The sequence below is a fragment of the Rhinolophus sinicus genome, linkage group LG01 (assembly GCF_036562045.2).
Source record: "Rhinolophus sinicus isolate RSC01 linkage group LG01, ASM3656204v1, whole genome shotgun sequence".
NCBI classification, from domain to species: Eukaryota; Metazoa; Chordata; class Mammalia; order Chiroptera; family Rhinolophidae; genus Rhinolophus; species Rhinolophus sinicus.
This window is the reverse complement of record NC_133751.1, coordinates 152,704,689-152,725,228: the sequence shown is the minus strand read 5'-3', so window position 1 is coordinate 152,725,228 and position 20,540 is coordinate 152,704,689. Positions and strand designations below refer to the sequence as shown.

General features: G+C 38.2%; 1 protein-coding gene across 10 annotated transcripts in view; it reads left to right on the top strand.

Annotated features, from left to right (window-relative positions):
• Positions 1 to 20,540, top strand: part of SCN1A (sodium voltage-gated channel alpha subunit 1) — a 131,402-nt gene that overhangs the window by 2,216 nt on the left and 108,646 nt on the right. For 8 of the 10 annotated variants that reach the window (XM_074337352.1, XM_074337349.1, XM_074337338.1 and 5 more), the window contains exon 1: positions 17,512 to 17,763. The gene's annotated coding sequence lies outside the window, so the exon portion shown is untranslated. Of the gene's footprint in view, positions 1 to 1,726; positions 1,828 to 17,511; positions 17,764 to 20,540 lie in introns of those variants that run through there. The other 2 variants (XM_074337321.1, XM_074337326.1) reach the window with 1 other exon arrangement.

Sequence of the window (20,540 nt, the reverse complement as noted above, 5' to 3'; positions counted from 1 at the left end):
CAGTACTTTGGTTAAATATCATGAAAAATTGGTTTTACTACATGTAGTCAAATATACATTGCATAATGAAATTCTCTATTTTCCTGGTTGCCTAGATTTCCTAATGTAAGCAATACTGAGTTTTATAGAGCTATACAACTGCATATTTAGTACATCTGAAGCCTACATTTGTCCTTAAGAAGCTTTATTTCCCAACAGTTCCAGTTTCAGCTTTTAGAAGTTGCGTAGTGTGATGGGGAAAACACTAAAGGACTTGTCTCTTCTATTTGCTCACTGTATGACTTGGCATGCGTCACTGACCCTCTCTGATATTCAGTTTCTCATTTGTATAATGAGAGGTTGGCCTAAGTCACGGTTTCTCGACTTGGCACTATTGGTATTTTGGGTCAGATGTTCTTTGCTATACAGTCTGTCCTGTATATCATATGAAATTATGGAGCATCCCTGACAAGGTGCCAATGGCAACCCACAGTTGTGACAATCAAAAATATTTCCAGACATTAACACATGTCCCCTAAGGGCAAAATTGCCCTTCCCACCTTCCCTGCCCACATTTCAGAACCACAGGCCTAGGTTAACTCCACTACGTGAAGTTCTATTACACTAAATAATACCACCGATGTATTATTTCTCCTTTTGGAAGTAGGCAAGGTAAAAATTACAAATAAATATTAAATATATTTCTTACTGGTACAACACAGGTATAGGCTTGGGCCTCTTTGCCCCTTGCAGATCTAGGTATAATTTTCTCACATAGCTACCAATTTTACAGTCTGGAAGTCCAAAACCCTTCTGCAACTTCTTAGGGACTTAAAATCTTACATCATCCTCTTTGTCCTGGAGTCTTGTTCCCATGTACATGATCTTATCACTCGAAAAAAGTGACCCAGGTTCCAACTGTCACTAGTTTCCACCAGAGATCAATCAATACCAACCATCTTTGGGTTTAATAGAGTTTGGTAAGGATTTGGGCTCTTCTCTGTCATCCTCTCCCTTCCCTCTCCTATCTCTGCTCCTCACCCCGCCCTGCAAGATGCGCTGAGAGCTACAAATTCTTCTTCTTCTCGGATGCACAGTAGTCCAGCTTTTCACAGGTGTTATATCCAGATGTAAGTGCCCAAACCCATCAAAGAGTTCAGAAGATCAAGGGCCTTCAGTTTAGGACCATCTCCCCTTCACAAAGATAGTTGGGGTCATATTATCTAATCATAAAGTCATAGGGCTGGAAGGGATATTGAGTTTAAGTTCAATTTCACATGTTTAGAATTTATACTGAATGATAGCTCTTGGCCCTTAAAATTACACTTATTGCATGCTAATCTTAGAATTTTAAATTGTATCTGCCCATGAATTGTTACCTCAAACAGGGCAGCAACTCAGTTCTGATTCTTTCTGAAGCTGATATGTATGGTAGAAATAGATAAGTGTACACACACACACACACACACACACACACATACACACTTCCCAAGAGGTAGAAATTCTTTTTAATACGCTGTACTATAAATTCAAATTAAGTGTTGTTCTAAGATATCTGTGAATTAGGAACTTAACCTAACATGAATGCATAAAATGTACCAATAGCTATATTTCAATTAATCAAAATAATAATAGCTTATATTCTAGTGAGTATATCTGTCTTTCCAAAACATTTTATACACATGATCCATTCTGAGATCCGCAACAATGCTATAAGATGGGTCCCATTACTGTTATTATTTTACAGGTAAGAAAATAAAAGCTCAAGATCTCCTGATGCAAAATCTACTTCTCTTTCCACTATTCTGCAAGGCAAGACTCCATAGTGTATGTAGTTTGAACACATTGGTGAGTATAATTTCTAAGTGTTTTTTGATAACGACCTATTTCAAGAATTCCTGCTCCAAAGTCATTCAGATAGCATAAGTGCTGATATGTTGCCAATTCTTTGCTCTAGTTGCTAGGATTAATACATTTTCCCTGACTTATCGTACATTTATTTGTATCACATGCTTAATTAATTGTTTATATGTGTTGCTAAAGTACATGTGGAATGATTTCAACATATCACTTATTATACTAATAATCACATGTATTATGTCACTTGATGCTCTGAAAATCTCCAGCAGGATGGGATTAGTCCCCCTCTTAAAGGATGACATTCAATTCAATTCAACTTAAACTACAGCTTTAGCAGTTTTGATGTTGACCCAGCCATCTGCTCAGTCCTCATGAGACAAAGTAGAGCCATAGCAACAGACCATGGCCAGTGCAAGGTACAGTGTTGGGCATATACAGAGTCAGTAAATGTTTATGGAATGATTATTGAGTAATTGTCATCGCTATCTAGTTCCTTTATATTTTAGGACTTTACATAATATTATTCACCACAGTCAATTATATAGCAACTTGCAAATGAAATCTAAAATGAAATGTCAAATTCCAAAAGAAAGTGGATTCATTTATGGCTATAATATATTTGAAACTCCTTGCAACTCTCAATCATTCGTGCTACTTTATTTATCCTGAAAAAAAAAATCTTTTGGGTTTGATATAGACTTAAAAAATGATTGCCAACATGAAATATAAATTATTTCTTTAAAATACTAGTTCTCCAACACTAGGGTCACTTAGTCACTTCCAAATTTATCTGATCTTAAAGCAAATACCTGAAAAGAACTTGAAAGATCTTTTATTCCATTGGAGAACATTAATTCAGAGAAAAATTATTCAATAATAGAAGCTAGTTTAAACACATATTAAATAGAGTGAAATCCAAATGAACTGGTAGTATACATGAATTTCAGTTTTTCTGAAGCTGTCAGTCAGCTCAGTATTAGAGTCCTTCGTTCAGAGTGGAAGTTCTCAACCTACATCCTATCCCCATAAAGATAGGGGTGAAAGTCTATTGTCACACAATCTCCTTGCTTACCACTGGTTAGCTCTGTAACAACAGACAATTTATTTAACCTCTCTGAAAATCTCAGTTTCTTCAGCTCCCAAGTGAGCACCATACTATCTCCTTGCCAGAATTTAAAAGACAATGCATATCAAGGGATTTGTTATAGTGTATTTCACATATTAACAGTATTCAGAAAATAATAGTATATAATAGTTGGCATCACGTACTCCTAAATATATCAGGTTGTCACAGGGGGTCCTCCTAGTGTTTTCTGAGCAACTAGAACATTAACATATCAACAGCAGGATTTAGGACTCAAAGATGCTGAAATCAAGGCTTTACGTTCAAATAACTGATGAGTCAAGAATGGTGATTTGACAAGGCAAAGAGAACTAATGATGGATGAAAACTGGGACTCTCACCTTGTCCCTAAAGATGCTTTTTAAAAACGCAATAACCAAGATAACTAGCCAGGCAGATGTTCATCTTTTACTCGTTTTTTCTAAAATGTCAGCCCCTGTTCTTAAACAAATTATATTATCAGGATAAATAATCCTTTGAGATATTTGAAAAGCCTAGGAAATGTAGAATTTTTTATTTTGAATTTAAGGAACAGTTATTGGGAGCACAAGTAAGTATTACTGGGAAATGCATTTAAAATTACACTGATTTGTTTGTTTGAAAACAAACAGACAAACAAAAACCTGGTCCTAAAGATAAAGCCAAACAAATTTCTACCAAGCTAATATGAATTATTTGACAACATAGAGCCTGAATTAATGCTTCAGGTATTTTATAATATTCTGTGTAAATAAGTTTAACTCTGGAATATGATCATCCAAATAACAACCAAATCTAAGATAATTTCATTTAATAGAGCCATTTCAGGTATCCATTGATAATTAAAATAAATAAGTGACTCTTAATACTGGTATTTTCATCATTATCCTAAAATGCATCATTAGTCACATATGTCTCATGATCTAGAATTTGATAAATACGCTCATTTGTGAAAAATTATTCCTTGTTTTTTTTTAAAAAATGAATTTATAGTCCTCTGATAAAGTGGCATTAACTTATTTTTTATGTCTAAAAAGGAAGCAGTGAAATAGGAAATAGGAAATGCACTTTCTCTTTCTCCTCCACGTATCTTTGTATTTGTCCTAGTAAACTCCTATGGGAAACTCCAGGTCAAATCAAAACTTGGCCTAGATTTCACTTCCCAATTAACAAAGGAAAAAGTTTGATGATTCCTGCTGATGGCAAAGGTGTGGGAAACAGGATATCTAAAAGAGTTATCAATGTTGTGTTGGGATTGTCTCATTTTGGGATGCAAGAAAAATGGAGCAGGTGTCAATCTCCCATATGAAATTTCCTAAAGAATATTATTGTGATAATCTAATATTGGGAGAAGGAAAAGTGGCAGTAATAATAAAAGAATTTTGTTTCAAATATGCAGTTTCTAGTAAATGCATTATAAAAAACGTTGTATTAGCATGATCAGGACCTCAGAAAGACATGTTTTAGTCTCTAGATTTATTAAACACTGTCCTCCTAACAATTAGCCAACCCTCCCATATGCACACCCACCTTGTCTAAATAGGGTTTTAGGCACAAATAAGCCAATTATAAGGACGCTGCAAGTATTAGTCAGTGCCCTGACAAGAATAGATAGCTCCCTCAAACTGGTGGAAAGAAAAAACAAAATATTTGGTTTTAGCTTCGCTACACCATATTGTCCTGGTTTTCTTGTGAACACGGTTCCATCTTTCCTCCAGCAGCCGGTGTGCCGAGCCCTTTGCAATCTGCCCATCTGCCCATCTATCCAAACTCCAGCCCCTTCCACAGATCAAACCTTATACCTCTCTGTATACAATATCCCCTCTTGTTAGAATGCACTTTCTCTGTCTCCTCCACACATCTTTGTATTTGTCCTAGTAAACTCCTATGGGAAACTCCGGGTGAAGTCAAGACTTGGCCTGGATTTCACTTCCCAATTAACAAAGAAAAAAGTTTGATGATTCCTGCTGATGGCGAAGGTGTGGGAAACAGGCATCTTATGCTGTTGCTGGAGTACTACACCTTTGGAGGGAAGTCTACATAGTATGTCTACTAAAGTTAAAAGACACATACCCTTCCACTCAGCAGAGTCATCTCCTGAGAATGAAACCCACAGAAAAATTTGTACAATTGGGAAAAGTGTTTGTGAAGTGACGTTTAACACCAGCATTTTTTGAAATAACAAAAAAATTTTTTTAAGAACATGGAAATAAAATAAGTGTTTATCATTTGAGGACTGATTAAATAACTTTTGGTATATCTATCTAAATTCATACCAAAATACTTTAAGTAACAACAGGTAAGATATTCGAGATATATTATGTAAATCATATTATACAAGGCATATATATATATATATATTTATACACACACACACACACACACATATATACTGTCATTTATGAAAAAATATATATAAAGCATATTTCAGATGCTTGGATATACACAAAAAATTTCAAAAAGTTTCAAAACACATTGTTAACAGTGATGGGCCTGGGAGAAGAGAAACTGGAAAGTTAATTTTTTCTTAAAGGTCCACAAAGGACAACTGACTCGAAATGTTACTTAAAGCGTAAGTGAGGAGTTTTCTTGGTAGAAGGGAAGAGGTAGGTACCTGACTCAGTGGTACAAGCACCCCTTCTAAAAATGGGTGGGCATGCTTAGGGAATGGTGAGAAGGACAGTGGCTGATTTATATGTTCTGGGAGCAGAGAGATGTGGGTATTCTTAGGGAGCTGAGGCCAGCCGTGAAGGTAATTGCCAACAATACTGTTTCTCAAACTTGAATGTGCACAGGACTCACCTTGGGATCTTATGAAAATGCACATTCTGCTTTAGCAGGGAGGATCAGAGCCCAAGATTCTGCATTCCCACACGCTCCTAAAAGATGCCTATGCTGGGAGTCCACTGCCACACTTTGAAAAGCAAGGCTTTAAAAGTTAGAAAGTATGGTATTTTTGTGTGGTTTGTGTCTTCACACAAATATCACACAAATATCACACACACACACACACACACACACACATCAAGCAGAGCCAGAAAGTGCTTGTTTTTAGAAAACCAAGCTGAGAAAAACAGCTCATTAAGTATAATGTTTGCAACATGTAGCTTTGCCAAAGCAATCTTACTGTCAAATGTCCATGATCAGCAGTTGTGCTTTTTGAGCTTCTCCATGTGTAACAAATGCAGACTTCTAGAAGCTAATGCTTTGCCAGACTGAAGCAAGCTTCTCCTTTGCACTCCTCACGTATTTAGTTTATTTGTTGACTCAGTGGGAGTATTTCCAAACATAGTGACATTCTTTCACATTCTGTGGAAGATTGAAGAATCCAAAGCAAGTGAGAAGGAAGAGCTGCCATCTGCCACCTTCCCATCCTGCCACAGCTGCATCCTTGGTAGAAGGGAAGGGTTCTGTTAACCCCCAACACGTTAACAGAAATCAGGCTGTACATCTACTGTACACCTATGAACTGTCTTGGCTTGGCCACATGTAGAAATGCCTTTCCTTCATTGCATACTTGTGACCATAATGTTGCATAATCTAGCCCACTGAGGGATACTTGTATCATCTCCCACATGTTTGCCTTTAAACTTGGATCCCACAGACTTACCACCATGACTTAGTAATGTGATATTATAGAGTTTTATATAAAACAAGACAGTATGAACTTATAATAAGATTAGATACTTTGGAGACAGATTGCTGGTTTCAAAACCACACTTAATCATCTTACCGTGTGATCTGGGCCAAGTTACTCAACTACTCTGAGTCTCGCTTTCCTTATATAAAGTTGTGATAATAATGTCAGTATATATTTCATGAGATTGCTGTGAGGTTTCAAGGTCCTGGCATATATTAATTATTATTCCTCTCAAATCATTTTTAGAGTTGATTTGAAAATAGTGATATTTGAATGTCAGTCTATTTATTTCTGAGTACCAACCGTGCTAACAGTTAAGGTGTTAAACACAATCTCATATCGTAGAGATGTTGTTTATCTCTGTAAAATACTTCAAATTCATGTGTTTGTTCTTCAAAGCAAATAGAAAGGAGTGTTTTGTAAAGATACGTTGGGATGCAGTCCTTTTCCCTCTTCCCACCAGCCCTACACATCGGGTAGAACTTGCCAGTCATCCTCCCTAAGCTTGCAAAAGAATGGAAGTTTACCCAGGACAGTGTAAATAAAGAGACTATACACAGAGTAGGTTTAAGGGACCCAAAACAAGATGATGAGGCACCTAGGGACATGAAAATGTGGACAAAACTAAATGTGCACATGGAGGGAACAGTGTTCGAGAGCCCAGCAAGCACTGCAGTCATGGCAGAGGCACTGGCCTGGCAGGAGCTGCAGAAGACAGGTTCAAGGAAGGGACTGGTGGGAGTGAAATGCCAGGTAGAAGTGGCACTCGGGGCTGGAAAGACCCTCAGCCTCCAAAGGCCACCTTCCATGGTTAGATACAATCTGGGAGCCACCTTCCATGGTTAGATATAATCTTCTTGATTCCTTGGGGTTTTGCCTAATGTAGACATTCATAGAAGATTGGAGGGCCTCTCCCACCACTCCTAAAGGAGTGGCTGCATTCTTCTCTGGCAAACTTTCTGCTGGGTCTTCCAAACCTCCAGTGCTCACTGGAATCTGGTGCCACTGTTCCATAATTTGCTTGTTAAGACCCAAGGGCGGTGTTGGCTCTCTTTAAGGCTGGTTCCTGGGTGCTTCGCCAACCATCGTACCCTACTTAGTAAATAGTTTCTTCATTAAATTATTTTCATTTAACCCCTTTTGTGTGTACCATCTGTTTCCTGCCAGGATCTTGACTGAATCAGAGGTGCAATTTTAAAGCTTTAGATGTTTCATGGAAAGGTAGCTCTGTTGTGACGTCTTAGAGAGGAGATTCTGGACAGATGAAAAGATGGATAAAGGTACTACTGTCTTGGGGAGCAGAGGGGAAAATAGGAAAGCAGAAAGGGGAAGCTAGGACATGAACAAACAGCTGAAATATATAGATAGATAGATAGATAGATAGATAGATAGATAGATAGATAGATAGAGTCTTAGAAGCAAGTGCCATGTGAAGCAGGGCAGATAATTTCTGAGTTTTATCATCTCTGACGTCATGGAAAGATCCACATTCTATATTTGCTTAGTTGCAGAACGAGTAAGGGGATCAGAAAGGTAATTGATCATATCATGTGTGTTAGTTAAAGAGGTACAGACCCAGAAAGAGCCCTTTCCTGCTTATCCAGCCTGCTCTTCCCCACAGAGAGAACAATATAGATTATTTTAATGTGACGATAACAACCAAAAGGTAAAAGTCTTTCAAAGAGACTGAGTGGAACATGGAAAGAAGTATATTGGTTTCTGAACTTTCTTACGTATCAAGTGCCATGGAAAACATTAAGATGAAGTATTTTTGTCATTTCACCATTCCACAATGAGCAAAGAAATATGCTTGTCTTTCATCCAACTACAGAAGACCAGGTGCAGGAGACTTCCCATAGGCATGGAGTGCAGCTGCCTAGCACCTCTCTCCCACACCCAAGTCCTAAGTGATCCCTGATGTGGATCTAGTGCTGTGCTGTCCAATATGAATAAGAACAATTCCAGAAGTAGTGACTCAGTTCATGGGCTGCAAAATTTTCATGGCATTCTAGGAGAACTGGGCTAAATGTATTTATCATCTAGTTCTGCTTGAGTCTTCCCCACTTAAATGTGGCAGTATCTTCTAAAGAGTATGAAACATTGAAGTGGGCCCTGAATGACCTCTGTCTGTTATTTAGCCCACAATAGAATTCTTGCTTTTCCCAAAGTGAGAGAGCAGAAGACATGTAATCATATGTGGTTGGTGTGAGTTTGGGAATTGATTTCTGAAGATTTGAAACTGCTTAGGGATATGTGAAGGGTGTTAATCTCCCAGAGAAACATGGCAGCACCTAATTTTCATGACATGCGCACACATTACAGACAGCTTTGCTGTGCTCTTGGTAAAGTTGATGGCTTTCTGCCTTTGAACATGAAAGGAAAAAGACATTGGTAAGAATCCTTTAAGAGAACAGGAACGACATGTTTGCTTTTGCTAAGTTATAGCAAAGTTCACTTTTATTCTGTAAATAAAGAGTTGTCTTTATAAATGTCAGCTATTTACTTTAAAGACAGTCCTCTTCATAAAAATCTAATTAAATGTCTTCAATACGTAGACGAATGATGTAGTTGATTTAAAGATATATTAAAATGGCAAACTACTATCTGGGTTTCAATAAGTAATCAACAATATTTTTCCTAGCACTAGATTGACTGACTCTTCTTTGCAAAGGGGGGAAATTGCTACATGAAATAGACCATGAAGAAAAAAAAAATTCAAGCATAATGTTTAACTGACTTAGGAGGATGGGAAAGAGCAGATGTAACCACAGAACAGAACCCAGCACAGAAATTTAGTTTATGATTGTTCATGCATTTCTAAAAATTTACATTTGTGTTTCTTTTCTCTCTTTATCTTCCTGTGGCAGTAGTACATAATGCTTTCAATACTGTGATGTACTTTGATCTTGTTTCAAGAGTCAAAGCTGTATGAAGACTTTATGTATTTAAAGAAAGAGGCATAAAACTGAAGCATGTGAAATATTAAATTTTGTTTCCATATATGAAAGACAGCTATCATATAAATATGGTTTATGATCCTAAAGAAATAGAAAATAGATTTTTAGATTACATTTTGGTCTCTCAAAGAAATTCTAGAACTTCAGACCATTTGCTTCCTGCATATTTCCTGGCGCTCTCTTTAGGCCTATATTCCTGAAAGCCGTCAGCATTATACTCTGAGAACCTGGTGCTCATGCCCTTGAGCATGAACCCTTCGCAGTTAATACTTAAGATCAGTATGGGGAGCTTGGCTGAAGGACGGTCACTTCCTTTATCCTTTGCTAAAACCAATGTTGGTTAGTCCATCACCTTTTTTAATAGTAACTGCAATCATACATGCCATCACATCCATCTCTCTGTCAAAACATGAGTGAAAATCAATTGTGGCATTTCTAGAAATTTTCCACTCACTTCCATTTTGCTTCTTATGTGCTGATGCACCTACTCAATATTAGTTTCCTTCATAGTTAGATGGTGGAAAAAATTTGAATGGACTTTTGTGGTACAAAACAAGCTATGTGACCTTGGGCAAGTCACATCACTCCTCTTGACATCATTCCTCATATCCAAAATAAGAATACTTATCTGCATGATCTCAGAGAAATTTCCAGCTCCACAATTCCTCAATGATTATCATCTCCATAAAGCAGTTGTAAAGATTTATGTCAGTTGACATTCTGTTTTACAAGGTTTAAAAAAGTATTTTGTCCAACATACCTGTTTTCATGGAATTTTATTCTGGAATTTTGATTCATCAGTAGTCAGCAGATGTCATCAGTTCATATTCAGAAAACACCTCAATTCAACCACAAGCACTGGGATATGTTTGGGGAATAAAATAACGAATAAGGCATAGTTCTTGCTCTCAAAGAGATTAGGGGGTGGATTCAGGTGGTGCGGAGGTGCACAGATAAAGGGTGGAGGGGATGTAGCCAGAAAATAGAAGATCTCCCAGCAGAGGAAATGAAGGAAGCAAAGTAATGAAGGTGTGATGGCTCCTGACTTATTTAGGGAAAGGCAAAGAGTCTGTTGTTGTGAAAAACGACATTGATGCCATCCTCAGTGAATATTGATAGCGTACTCTTACACTTTAGCTAAAGAACAAAGACCAAAAGCAAACCAGGCCCCCAAATAATAAAAGGTTTTCAAGCTGGAAATTCATACAGAACACTGAAGTGATTTTTTTTAATTGAGATATAATGGACATATGATATATTAGTTTTAGGTGTATAACACAAATGATTTGATGTATGAGATGTAATCAAACATATGGTGAGTGTTTAAAAAAAATTATTACAGTAAAAGTCACATTGCCATTAATCCTCCTCAAAATACTCAACCCCTTGCTTCGAACACATTTATCCCATCATTCTTCCCATCTTCTGAAGCAGTTCTGGAAGCCCTCTTTCGTGAGTGTCTTTAGTTGCACTGTCATGGCTGCCTTAATGTCCTGAATTGATTAAAAATGTTTACATTTCATGGTCATTTTGACTTTGGGGAAAAGCCAGAAGTCGCAGGGTGCCTGATCCACAATTTAAGGTAAATGAGGACACACCATAATTATTTATTTGACAGAAATTGCCATACCAGAGTGATGTGTGACACAGAACTTTCCATGTGATCACAAAATACAGTAAATGCTGCTGCCAAGTGCCATCCAACAGAAAGTCAGGGATCTTCAATACAGGAAGCCATGTGTTAAACCTTAGTAACAGTGTGTGACACTGTTTCAACTTGTTTGGTGCAGTCAGTGGGGTGTGAGCTATGGTTGAGAGAAGGGGTGTTTTAAAGTGTGCCGTAAATCATCCTCCATCATGACAATACTGTCACACTTCACTTCTGGTATATGAAAATTTCTGTCAAATAAAAACATTACAGTGTGTCCCCATCCACCTTATTCACTGGATCTGGCACCATGCGACATCTGGCTCTTCCCCCAAAGTAAAAATGATTCAGGATATTGAAGCAATCATGACAGCACAACTAAATACACTCATGAAAGAGGACTTCCTGAACTGCTTCAGAAAATGGCAAGAATGATGGGATAAGTGTGTTCAAAGCAAGGGGGAGTATTTTGAGGGGAATTAATAGCGATGTGTCTTTTGCCGTAATAAATCTTTTTATTTAAACATTCACCGCATTATTTGATCACACCTCATATGTATATCCTGAAAAATGATAAAGTTTTTTTTTTAAAATATTGCTGGGATGGTTATATAATAGAAGAATAATTATATGAAGTGACAAAAAGTAGTTTTGTAATTTAATATTCATTTTAAACCAATATTTCAATGCTGACCTCATTAGATCCCTTACATTCTCATACTTAATTCCCCTTTGAGAAATCAGGTTTGTATATTACTGTGTCTAATCCATAAAACCTATTTATTTGGTTTAGGAATACCATTATTTCCTTCTCCAACACCAATGGCTGCTTATGTAATTGAAAGGAAATTGTAGTGAATGTTCCAACAAGAAGTAACTACATCTGTGAAAGTGATCTCCTCTGGATTTATAATTAAATTCTGGCTTTCACTGCTTTGGGTGGAATGGTGGGGAAGACATGGGGAGACAGGACGACCTGATATCCATCATGATCCTACAACCTTCCTCCCCCCTCTCTCTTTAAAACATAGCATTGTGGTGAGGTAAGAAAAACCCTTACTATTCATTCTCCTCCACTACTAGAGAGAGAATCAAGAGTAATTTTAATGCTTTTTTAAAGAAACTTTTTATAGAACATTAAATATTTGTGTCCACAGACACACTGATTATAGACACTTGAGAAACATTTTAGAATAAAATCAGTAGAAAAACAAATCCAATTATTTAGGCTCAATACATTGTAGGTGATTTTAAAAATGGCAATTTATGAGTGAAAAATCACAGGCCTGTAACAGTTTTGATTCAGTAAATTCAAGTTGGGGGTCCCCAAATATTTTTATATCATGTTTGATAAAATAGCTTATTGTGTGTGTGTGTGTGTGTGTGTGTGTGTGTGTGAGTGGCAGATGGACTTTACCACAGTTTCAAACGTTTACCTTCTAGTAGCTACAAAATATTCTGAAACCAATAGGCCAACTTTGTGCTATGAAGAAATTGCAACTTTAAACTTGCTGTAAAACTAGCTGGCTCTAGTCCTAAAAGAGGGTTCTTAATTGCAGTTTCTGCATTTTTAAAAATCAAATAACAGGTAAATTCCACATTCATTTCTGGCTCATTTTCAAAATGACAAATTAACCTGAAAAGAAAAGAGTTCATCATTTTCTGCTAGGAAATGTTTTCTATTTCTAAAATAGTAGCAACTAAAGGCCCTGTTTTTAGAAAATGCTTGGGGAAGAGCAAGGCATTGGTAGTAAATCTTTGCAGAATGCGGCATAAACCAAAAAAAAAAAAAAAAAATGTACTGGGAAATTCACATCTACAAAAGCAAAATTCTGAGGTGGTAAATTATGTTTACTGTGGGATCACATCAGTACAGTGCTTTAGAAGTGAGTTCCATTTTCCCAACAAAGCCAGGATTTGAAGCCAGGTAATAAAGTGAATACAGTGGTCCTAGGTATTTAGAATCATAGGGTCTGGGTTCAAATTCTGGCGCGGGGACTTGCTGTCCACGTTGCAATCACTCACCACTCCATCAGAACACCTGCCACCACACACAGCTTGAGTGGTATCCCCATTATATTTTCTGGGACACCATCCTAAGATCAGACCACTGCCCAGATTTAACTCTAGATACGAGCATCCCAACTCCTTTTCCCCAGGAAGGAGCTAGCTTCATGTCACTAGGTGAGCCAAATTCCCAAACAAATTACTAGAGAATCTATAAACATTTCTGCTTTAAAAATCATATTTCATTTATAATTCTGAGCAAAGGAATCCAAAACTCAAAACATAATGATCTGACCATTACTTTGGGAAACTGTTGGCCAACGATCAAGGATGACCCCCGTCAGCCGGCCAGGCCACAAGTTAACTGAGGTAACTTTTTTCATAAGGCAGCTGGACAAGATGTTCAGAACTCCCAAGAGATGGAAATTAGGGCGAATGTTTTGGTAACAAATTTCCTGTATTTTCCACACAAGAAAATATTCAATAGTATTCTGAGATTAACCACATGGATTCTTTGGCCTTCTGATGTTGAGCTGTCTTTCCAAGTACTAATCACAACAGGGGATTCTCCTGTCTTAGAACTGAGTCAAAAAGACCTGGTGCAGATTTTTCCATCTGAGTGACCTCTCTTCCTCTTTAATACCCAATATTTACTGACAGTGATGATGTCCCACTACAACATTCCCTTTCTCTTTTGGGCATTGAGCAGTGAACTGCTGCCACTAGGCCCCAACAGAGCCACACCAAAGTAACAATCTAATTCTCATGATGTAGAGAACTACGCAAAAAATATAGGACAGCATTTGCTTTCATTCTCTTTGCCTTGTTAGAAATTCCCTCATAGGAAAGGCACAGCCCAAGCATCTTAGCCGGGTTAGCACGTCCATGTATTCACAGGTTGAAGAAGCATTGCCACATAGGAAATGACCAGTATATTCTTTCCACCTCTGCGATAAGGTTACAGAGGATTTTCTGGAATGGCTAGCATTAAGGGTGGGAGGAAAAGAAAGAAAGTTACCTTTTCATTCTTTGAAACTGGAACCATAACAGTGAGAAAGATGTAACAGAGAAAATTATATCTCAGTAAATTAACTTGCTGCACAAGGATAAATAAAGTGCAGAACTAGTTCCATGGGGAGTTTATAATTTGGGAAGTGAATAAGATATGTACATAAAATTCTTAGCACAAGGTCAAAGGGGACAAATGCAATAACCTTATAAGGTAGCACATTAGAGTGTTTCACTTTAATTTATCTTTTGCCAACTTTTATGAATAATAGATTTTAATTGAGTACTACACTAATTTAACAAGAACCTCATATTTTGCTTTCATGCCAGGTCTTATATGAAGAATATGTAAAGTTACCATTTTTTATAAACTCCTTTAGCTCTGACTAGACATTTCTGAATGAAATGTCTTGTGTACGGAATGACAAGATATTCATTCATGAAACATACTTATTGTGCAATGGGAAAGATGTTGGCCTATTTTTTTCAGAGTCTGTACCAGACCAGTCTTTTTTTTTTCTCTTATGCCTAATGCTTTCAACTTAACAAATAAGTTGTAATATTCCACAATATAAAACGTGAAGTTGTTCTGTAATTAAGAAAAGAAAAAAGATTATAGCTACTGAGGAAGCAAAGAAGACGTTAGAAAAAAAAATATGTGACCAAAAATATTGGTAGAATTTTCCATGTATAGATGGGAGGAAGGGCTGTCAAGAAAATTGAAGATCGTGAGCAAAGATAGAGAGGTGGAAGGGTGGAGTATGCATTGAAAGCAGCGTGTCTTTCTTTTTTTTATTAGTTGCAGGTGTACAAAACAATGTAATGGTTAAACATTTACACTCCTCACAAAGTGATAACTGCCCTCCCCACAATGTACTATCCATCTGCTATCATGTAAAGCATCTTGTCTTTCCATTTGCTTAGTGTCAGAGTAAACACCAGTGGAAGCATGTTGATCTGGGTTGTTCACTGATATAACCTCAGTTTCTGGAAAAGTGACTGGCATGTAGCAGGAGCTCAAAGAAGTGAATAAATGAAGTGCCACATGCCCAGACTATAAGCAGCATTTGATAGCTTTCAAGGGCTAAAGCGTTTGGATTCCTGCAGTGGGTGAACTGGTTAGGACTCCACAGAATAACAGAAACCAAGTTCAGCTAAGCATAAAAGGAGTTAATTTGTGTCTATCATGGAACCTCAAGTCAGAAAAGTATCTAGGTCTTGGGAAGGACAGTAGCTGGACAGAGGAGGTCATTGGGAGTTTGATGGCTCTGTCTTTTGTCACCACTTCTTCCATACCTAGATGATTTCTTTCCTCACGCCCTGGCTCACCTGGTCCTGAGTCTGCATTGTGAGGAAAGCTGGACCCTACAGCTGCCAGCATCTCAAGCAGCAGTTCTCTTCGACTAAGTCAGATGTTCAGACACCCTCTTCTGCTCTGTTCCTCTGTAACCAGGAGCACAGGCTCATTGCTGGGGATCAGACAGGGAGAGCAGTAGAGAGGAATGTTATGAGCAGACACTCAAAAAATTGGGCCCTATAATAGGCAATTAGAAGGCACTGAAGTATGTGGCCAGAGGTGTTCATATTTTTATGCATATATGTCTAAACCAGGAGTACTACTCATATAGAATATGTTAGTCTGAAATTTTAAAAAAAAATACTGCATGTTAGTTCACATATTTTCCACTTCTTCTTCATCTCTACATCCTGGTAATTATTTACCAAATATTGCTCACCTGTCTCTCTGGCTCCTTTCAATATTTCCTGGACTCTATCACAGACTGAGCAACACCGTTTCCCAGACACTGACGAACTTTAATTAACATGTTCATGCTACCTTGACTGGGCTTTGCAAAAGTATAGGATTTTTGAGTTGGAACTGAAAATGATTACCCAATTTCTTTGTTTTATAAATGAGAAGATAGGCCCATGAGTAATTTATAAATAAGGGTTAGTAAAAGCTTTGCAAACATAGAAATAAAAATTACATTCTTGTGATTCTAAAACAGGGAAAGAAAGGTGGGCTTTAGAGTATGTTGCAAAGAAAAATGGATTTTGGGACTAAAAGCCTTAGTTTTTATTGTTTTCCAAGCTGTATGCGTGAGCTTGAGCCTTATTGATACGGCTCAGAGAGCTTCAGAACACTCATCTGTACAATAGAATAACTATAATATTATGGATTGTCACTATCATACAGTCCTGTAGTAAGGAACAGAAAAAGAAAATATTAAAGGTGATGTCATTTAATAAATGGTAAAGCACATGGAATGATAGTTATCAACAATGCGTTTTGGGTAGAAAACAAGGGTGAAATATTTACTGTGAACTACTGCAAATGACCAATCACCACATAGTTAATTGTGAGTTTATGCATGACCAAATGTTAAAGACTGTTTCAGTTTTAAAGTGCAGTATATAATATAGAAAGCTCTACTTTCAGTTCCTGGAGTTATAAATAGTTTCACATGGATTCTCCATTGTCTTACGAAAACCTGATGTATATATGGCTTTCATAATTCTATCAAGAGGTAATACTTAATTGGATTCCAAATGTGCTTACTAAAACATATTATTGCAATTAAGCTTTAAGTCATGTCCACAAGATGGGGAAACATATTGTGGTAAAAGATAGTAAAACCGTAGACATTTAGAATAGGAAGATAATCTTTAACTGCTAAGTACAGATGAAGATGGGAACATGTAAGTTTTCATAGAAAAGTTCAATTACCTGCTAAAAGGCACATGCTAATTAGTGTTGAATTCAAAGAAAAACTCACATCTTCTCACTCTGAGGTGTTCACTATAATACAGAACCTATTATTTAAACACAATATTGAAAATCATAAAAATTTTGAGTAGATCCCCAATGGAAAGCCATAGATCTGTCATAAATGACGACCAGTTTTCTTCTGGTGAAATAAAAAGACAAATAAAGTTTTATTCACAAATTCTGCAATTTGTAAAGACAACAATGATTCATAATGGGAATAAAGGACTACTTTTAAACCAAAATAAAATACAGAAACAACACTGAAGTTATTCGCTAAACTTGAAGATATTTAGTTTTAAACTTTTTCATATTTGAGTCATTGGGTGTTTTATATGATAGAACAATTGGGAATGAAGGAGAAACAAGAGGAAGCAATAATAAGAGAGCCAAAGGTAAGAAGGGAAACAAGTAGGCTGAGAAGAGGTTCAGAAAGAATACAAACTGGCTGGATGAAAAAATATTTAATGTTTGGCCACTAGATGGCGATATAATGTAAGGTGCTGCCTCGACTTTTTTTTAACAAGCTATTTGCTGATTTGTGTTAGGTACCATAGAGTGAGGCGAGGATGAAGCCGAGAGGATACTGCAGAGGTCTCTGGTGCATGTGTGTATGTGTGCGCGTGTGTGTGTTTGTGTATGTGTGTTCTGCCCCAGTGAGACTGCAGCCCTTGTAAATACTTGCTCACCTTTTGCGAGAAGGAATCTGAACAATTGCAACTGAAGGCACGTTATCATCCGGTCTTTGGGAGATGCAGCTCCTCATTGCAGATGGGTAATTTTCCTTTTTATCAGGTAAGCCATCGGATTCTTTCGTCGCGATGTTAGGCATATTCATTCCAGTTATTGCTTTGGAAAAAGAGCCCGTGGAAATACAGTTTGGGCAGATCAGGAAGTCCATTTTTGTCTGTGAATTCGGACCAACTGACCCCCTCCTCCCTCTCTTCTCCTCCCCTTCTCCTCCCTTTCCCCTCCCCCCTCCTCTCTCAACCTTCACGAACTGAAATCAGGTTTGTTTTGCAGTTCAGCGTTTTGATACAAGATGGGATTCTTTGGCCTGAAATAGCTTGGCACCTGGCCAGTTCTTGCCTTTGCTTGTCTTCGTCCTATTCAAAGTCTCCTTTCGAAGCCCCCCTCCTTCACTGGTGCAATAGAACTGAACTAGCTAGCTTTGAATAGAGGTCATAGTGTTCCTAAGGAGGGAGCAAAAATGAGATCTCAGTGTTAACCCCAGGAAGAGAAGGCAGGGGGGCTGCTGCTGGAGCCTAGCATCGCAGGGGTGTCCAGCCTCCCCAGGCAGAGGCTGGCCTTTTCCGGAGAAATGTCTCATGGCTTGGGTAAGAGGGGGACAAGGGTTTATTCCCCCTAACTCTCATTGAACTACGCTCATAAAGGAGCTTGAGGGAAGTGGGCAAGAATCCCTTCTTCCACGGAGCGCCAAATGGGAAATATTGAGTTACTTTTAATTACACAGAGGTCACTATCAGCAATGATACTGCAGATGCTGTTGGGTTCCCAGTGTGAACCGTCTTGCTTTTCCAAATGGCACGAGAAATGTCTAGGTGAACGTGAGGCTTTTTCACTATGTATTCCTTCTCTCCTACCTGTTTGAGGCATGTGTTTAAAGACACGAACCCCCCACCCCCACCTCCACCACGTTAACTTCTCATATTTCTTTTTGTTCCCTTCACTTATTCACTCCTCTTTAACAAGTCAGTCCAAACAGAGTGGTGATAGGTGCTTTTTCACATGTCTGAAATGGTTAAATGCAAAGCAGAGAAATGTTCTGTCCATATGTGCCTGTCACTAAATGTTTGAGGTGCAGTAGCAAACTTGGAAATTGCCAAACGCTGTTGCTATCACACTTATAAAATGTGGCTGGTTTTTCTATGGATTTACAGGTTCACGTGGTATTTCTGATGCGCTACTGTAGTAACAGAACATATTTCTCAATAAAGCACTTTAAATCATCCCAAGAGGATGGTGCCAGACAGAAATAGGAAAATTCCATGCTGAGGTTGGTGATTTCCTGCTTCGGGAGCAGTGGGTAGCTTACCTTTCCTATTTGCTGCAATACCTGGCATGCCAGGGTGATGCAATTTGGAGCTTCTGCACATTCACAGGGTGACTGACACATTCTTTCCCCTCATCTGTGCATTTTGAAAGCAGAATAACTATGGTGAAAAACTCCTGTAAACCTCCCCTTTGTAGCTGCTGCTTTTTAAATTGCTTTCAAGCCACTGCACCCCTCTTCTAGGAGCAGTGTTGCAAGTTAGGCCTTCCTCCACAGAGCTCCTTGAAGAGATTTTTAGATGTGTCTATTTTAGGAACATAATGTGTAGACAGGAAAGGATGGCCACAGAGATTTATGGGAAAACAATTTCGTGGAGAGGGTGAGGTAACATTATAAACCACTAGAAGAGAGCACAGTGGCTGGTTATATCACATGATCCCAGCAATGGAAATAGTTTCATTAAACTCACTGCGACTCATTTGATGGCTTCTTTTCTTCCCTTTTCACATTGTTGGTCTGTTACCCCAAATATCTCTTTAGCCAGCCAGTGCATCCAGAATGCTCGTACTGGTAAAAATAATTTGTTGGATTTTGCTGCCAATACTAAAAGCCCCCACTTGCTGTGAAATTTTATGTATGCAGACTCATTTACTAGGGCAATTTCCCTTTAAGAAATCTAGAGGATTCTCTATCTATGGGAAGGGAGAGGATGCACAATTGGAGGCCTAATTAATTATACAGCATCCAAGAAGGCACTTGGGGATCTCAGCCAGGATTCTTCATTACCAACCAGAGATCAGGGTTTAGGGAAAGATTAGAGACCCAGAAGTAAACTCTATGTCCACTGAAACAGGAAATGAAAACTCCGGAATCTCACAGAGGAGTCCAGTAAGAAGCATTCTAGTTCCTAGTGTAGAGGACACTCTCCAGGAACCCAAAGATTCAGAGAGGAAAAACATAAGAGCACTTTTTTTCTGGGGATTGCAAACAAGGAAGGGAAAAATCTGGGGCTAGTTTGGAGTTACTCCTAGTACTTCACAGACCAGGCGGTCCTCGTGGGTTGACACTGGTATGAGCTTGACACAAGAAAGCATCCCTCCAAAATTTAGCCTGGGGGCCCATACCAGGTAATGTTCCTGCTGGGTAGCTGGAGAAGCCTAACCCCTCACTTTCTCCCAGCAAATACCGAGAGCACAAGACCTGATCTCCCAGCTACCTTGAAGGGGGGTGGGGGTGTGGACGGGAGGAGAAAGAGATTACAATAGTGGAGGGTGGAAGGAGAGTGGGAATCAGCAAATGAAGCTCTTGCAATGTTCAACTCAAAGTCCATGAGGCTGTGGCTGTGAAGTAATCACATCCCTTTGAAATTCTGATTAGCCAAGTAAACATACTTCAGGGCTCTGTTTAGATTATGTTGGTATAGTGTAGAGGTGGGGAGGAGATGTATTCTGAGATTAATTGTAGTCACGAAAAATGTTAAGCCCAGTTTATTTCCCCCAAACTATGCTTTTCCAACTTTTTCTTTTGTCCATGTTTCTAGGTTCCCATTTATTAATTA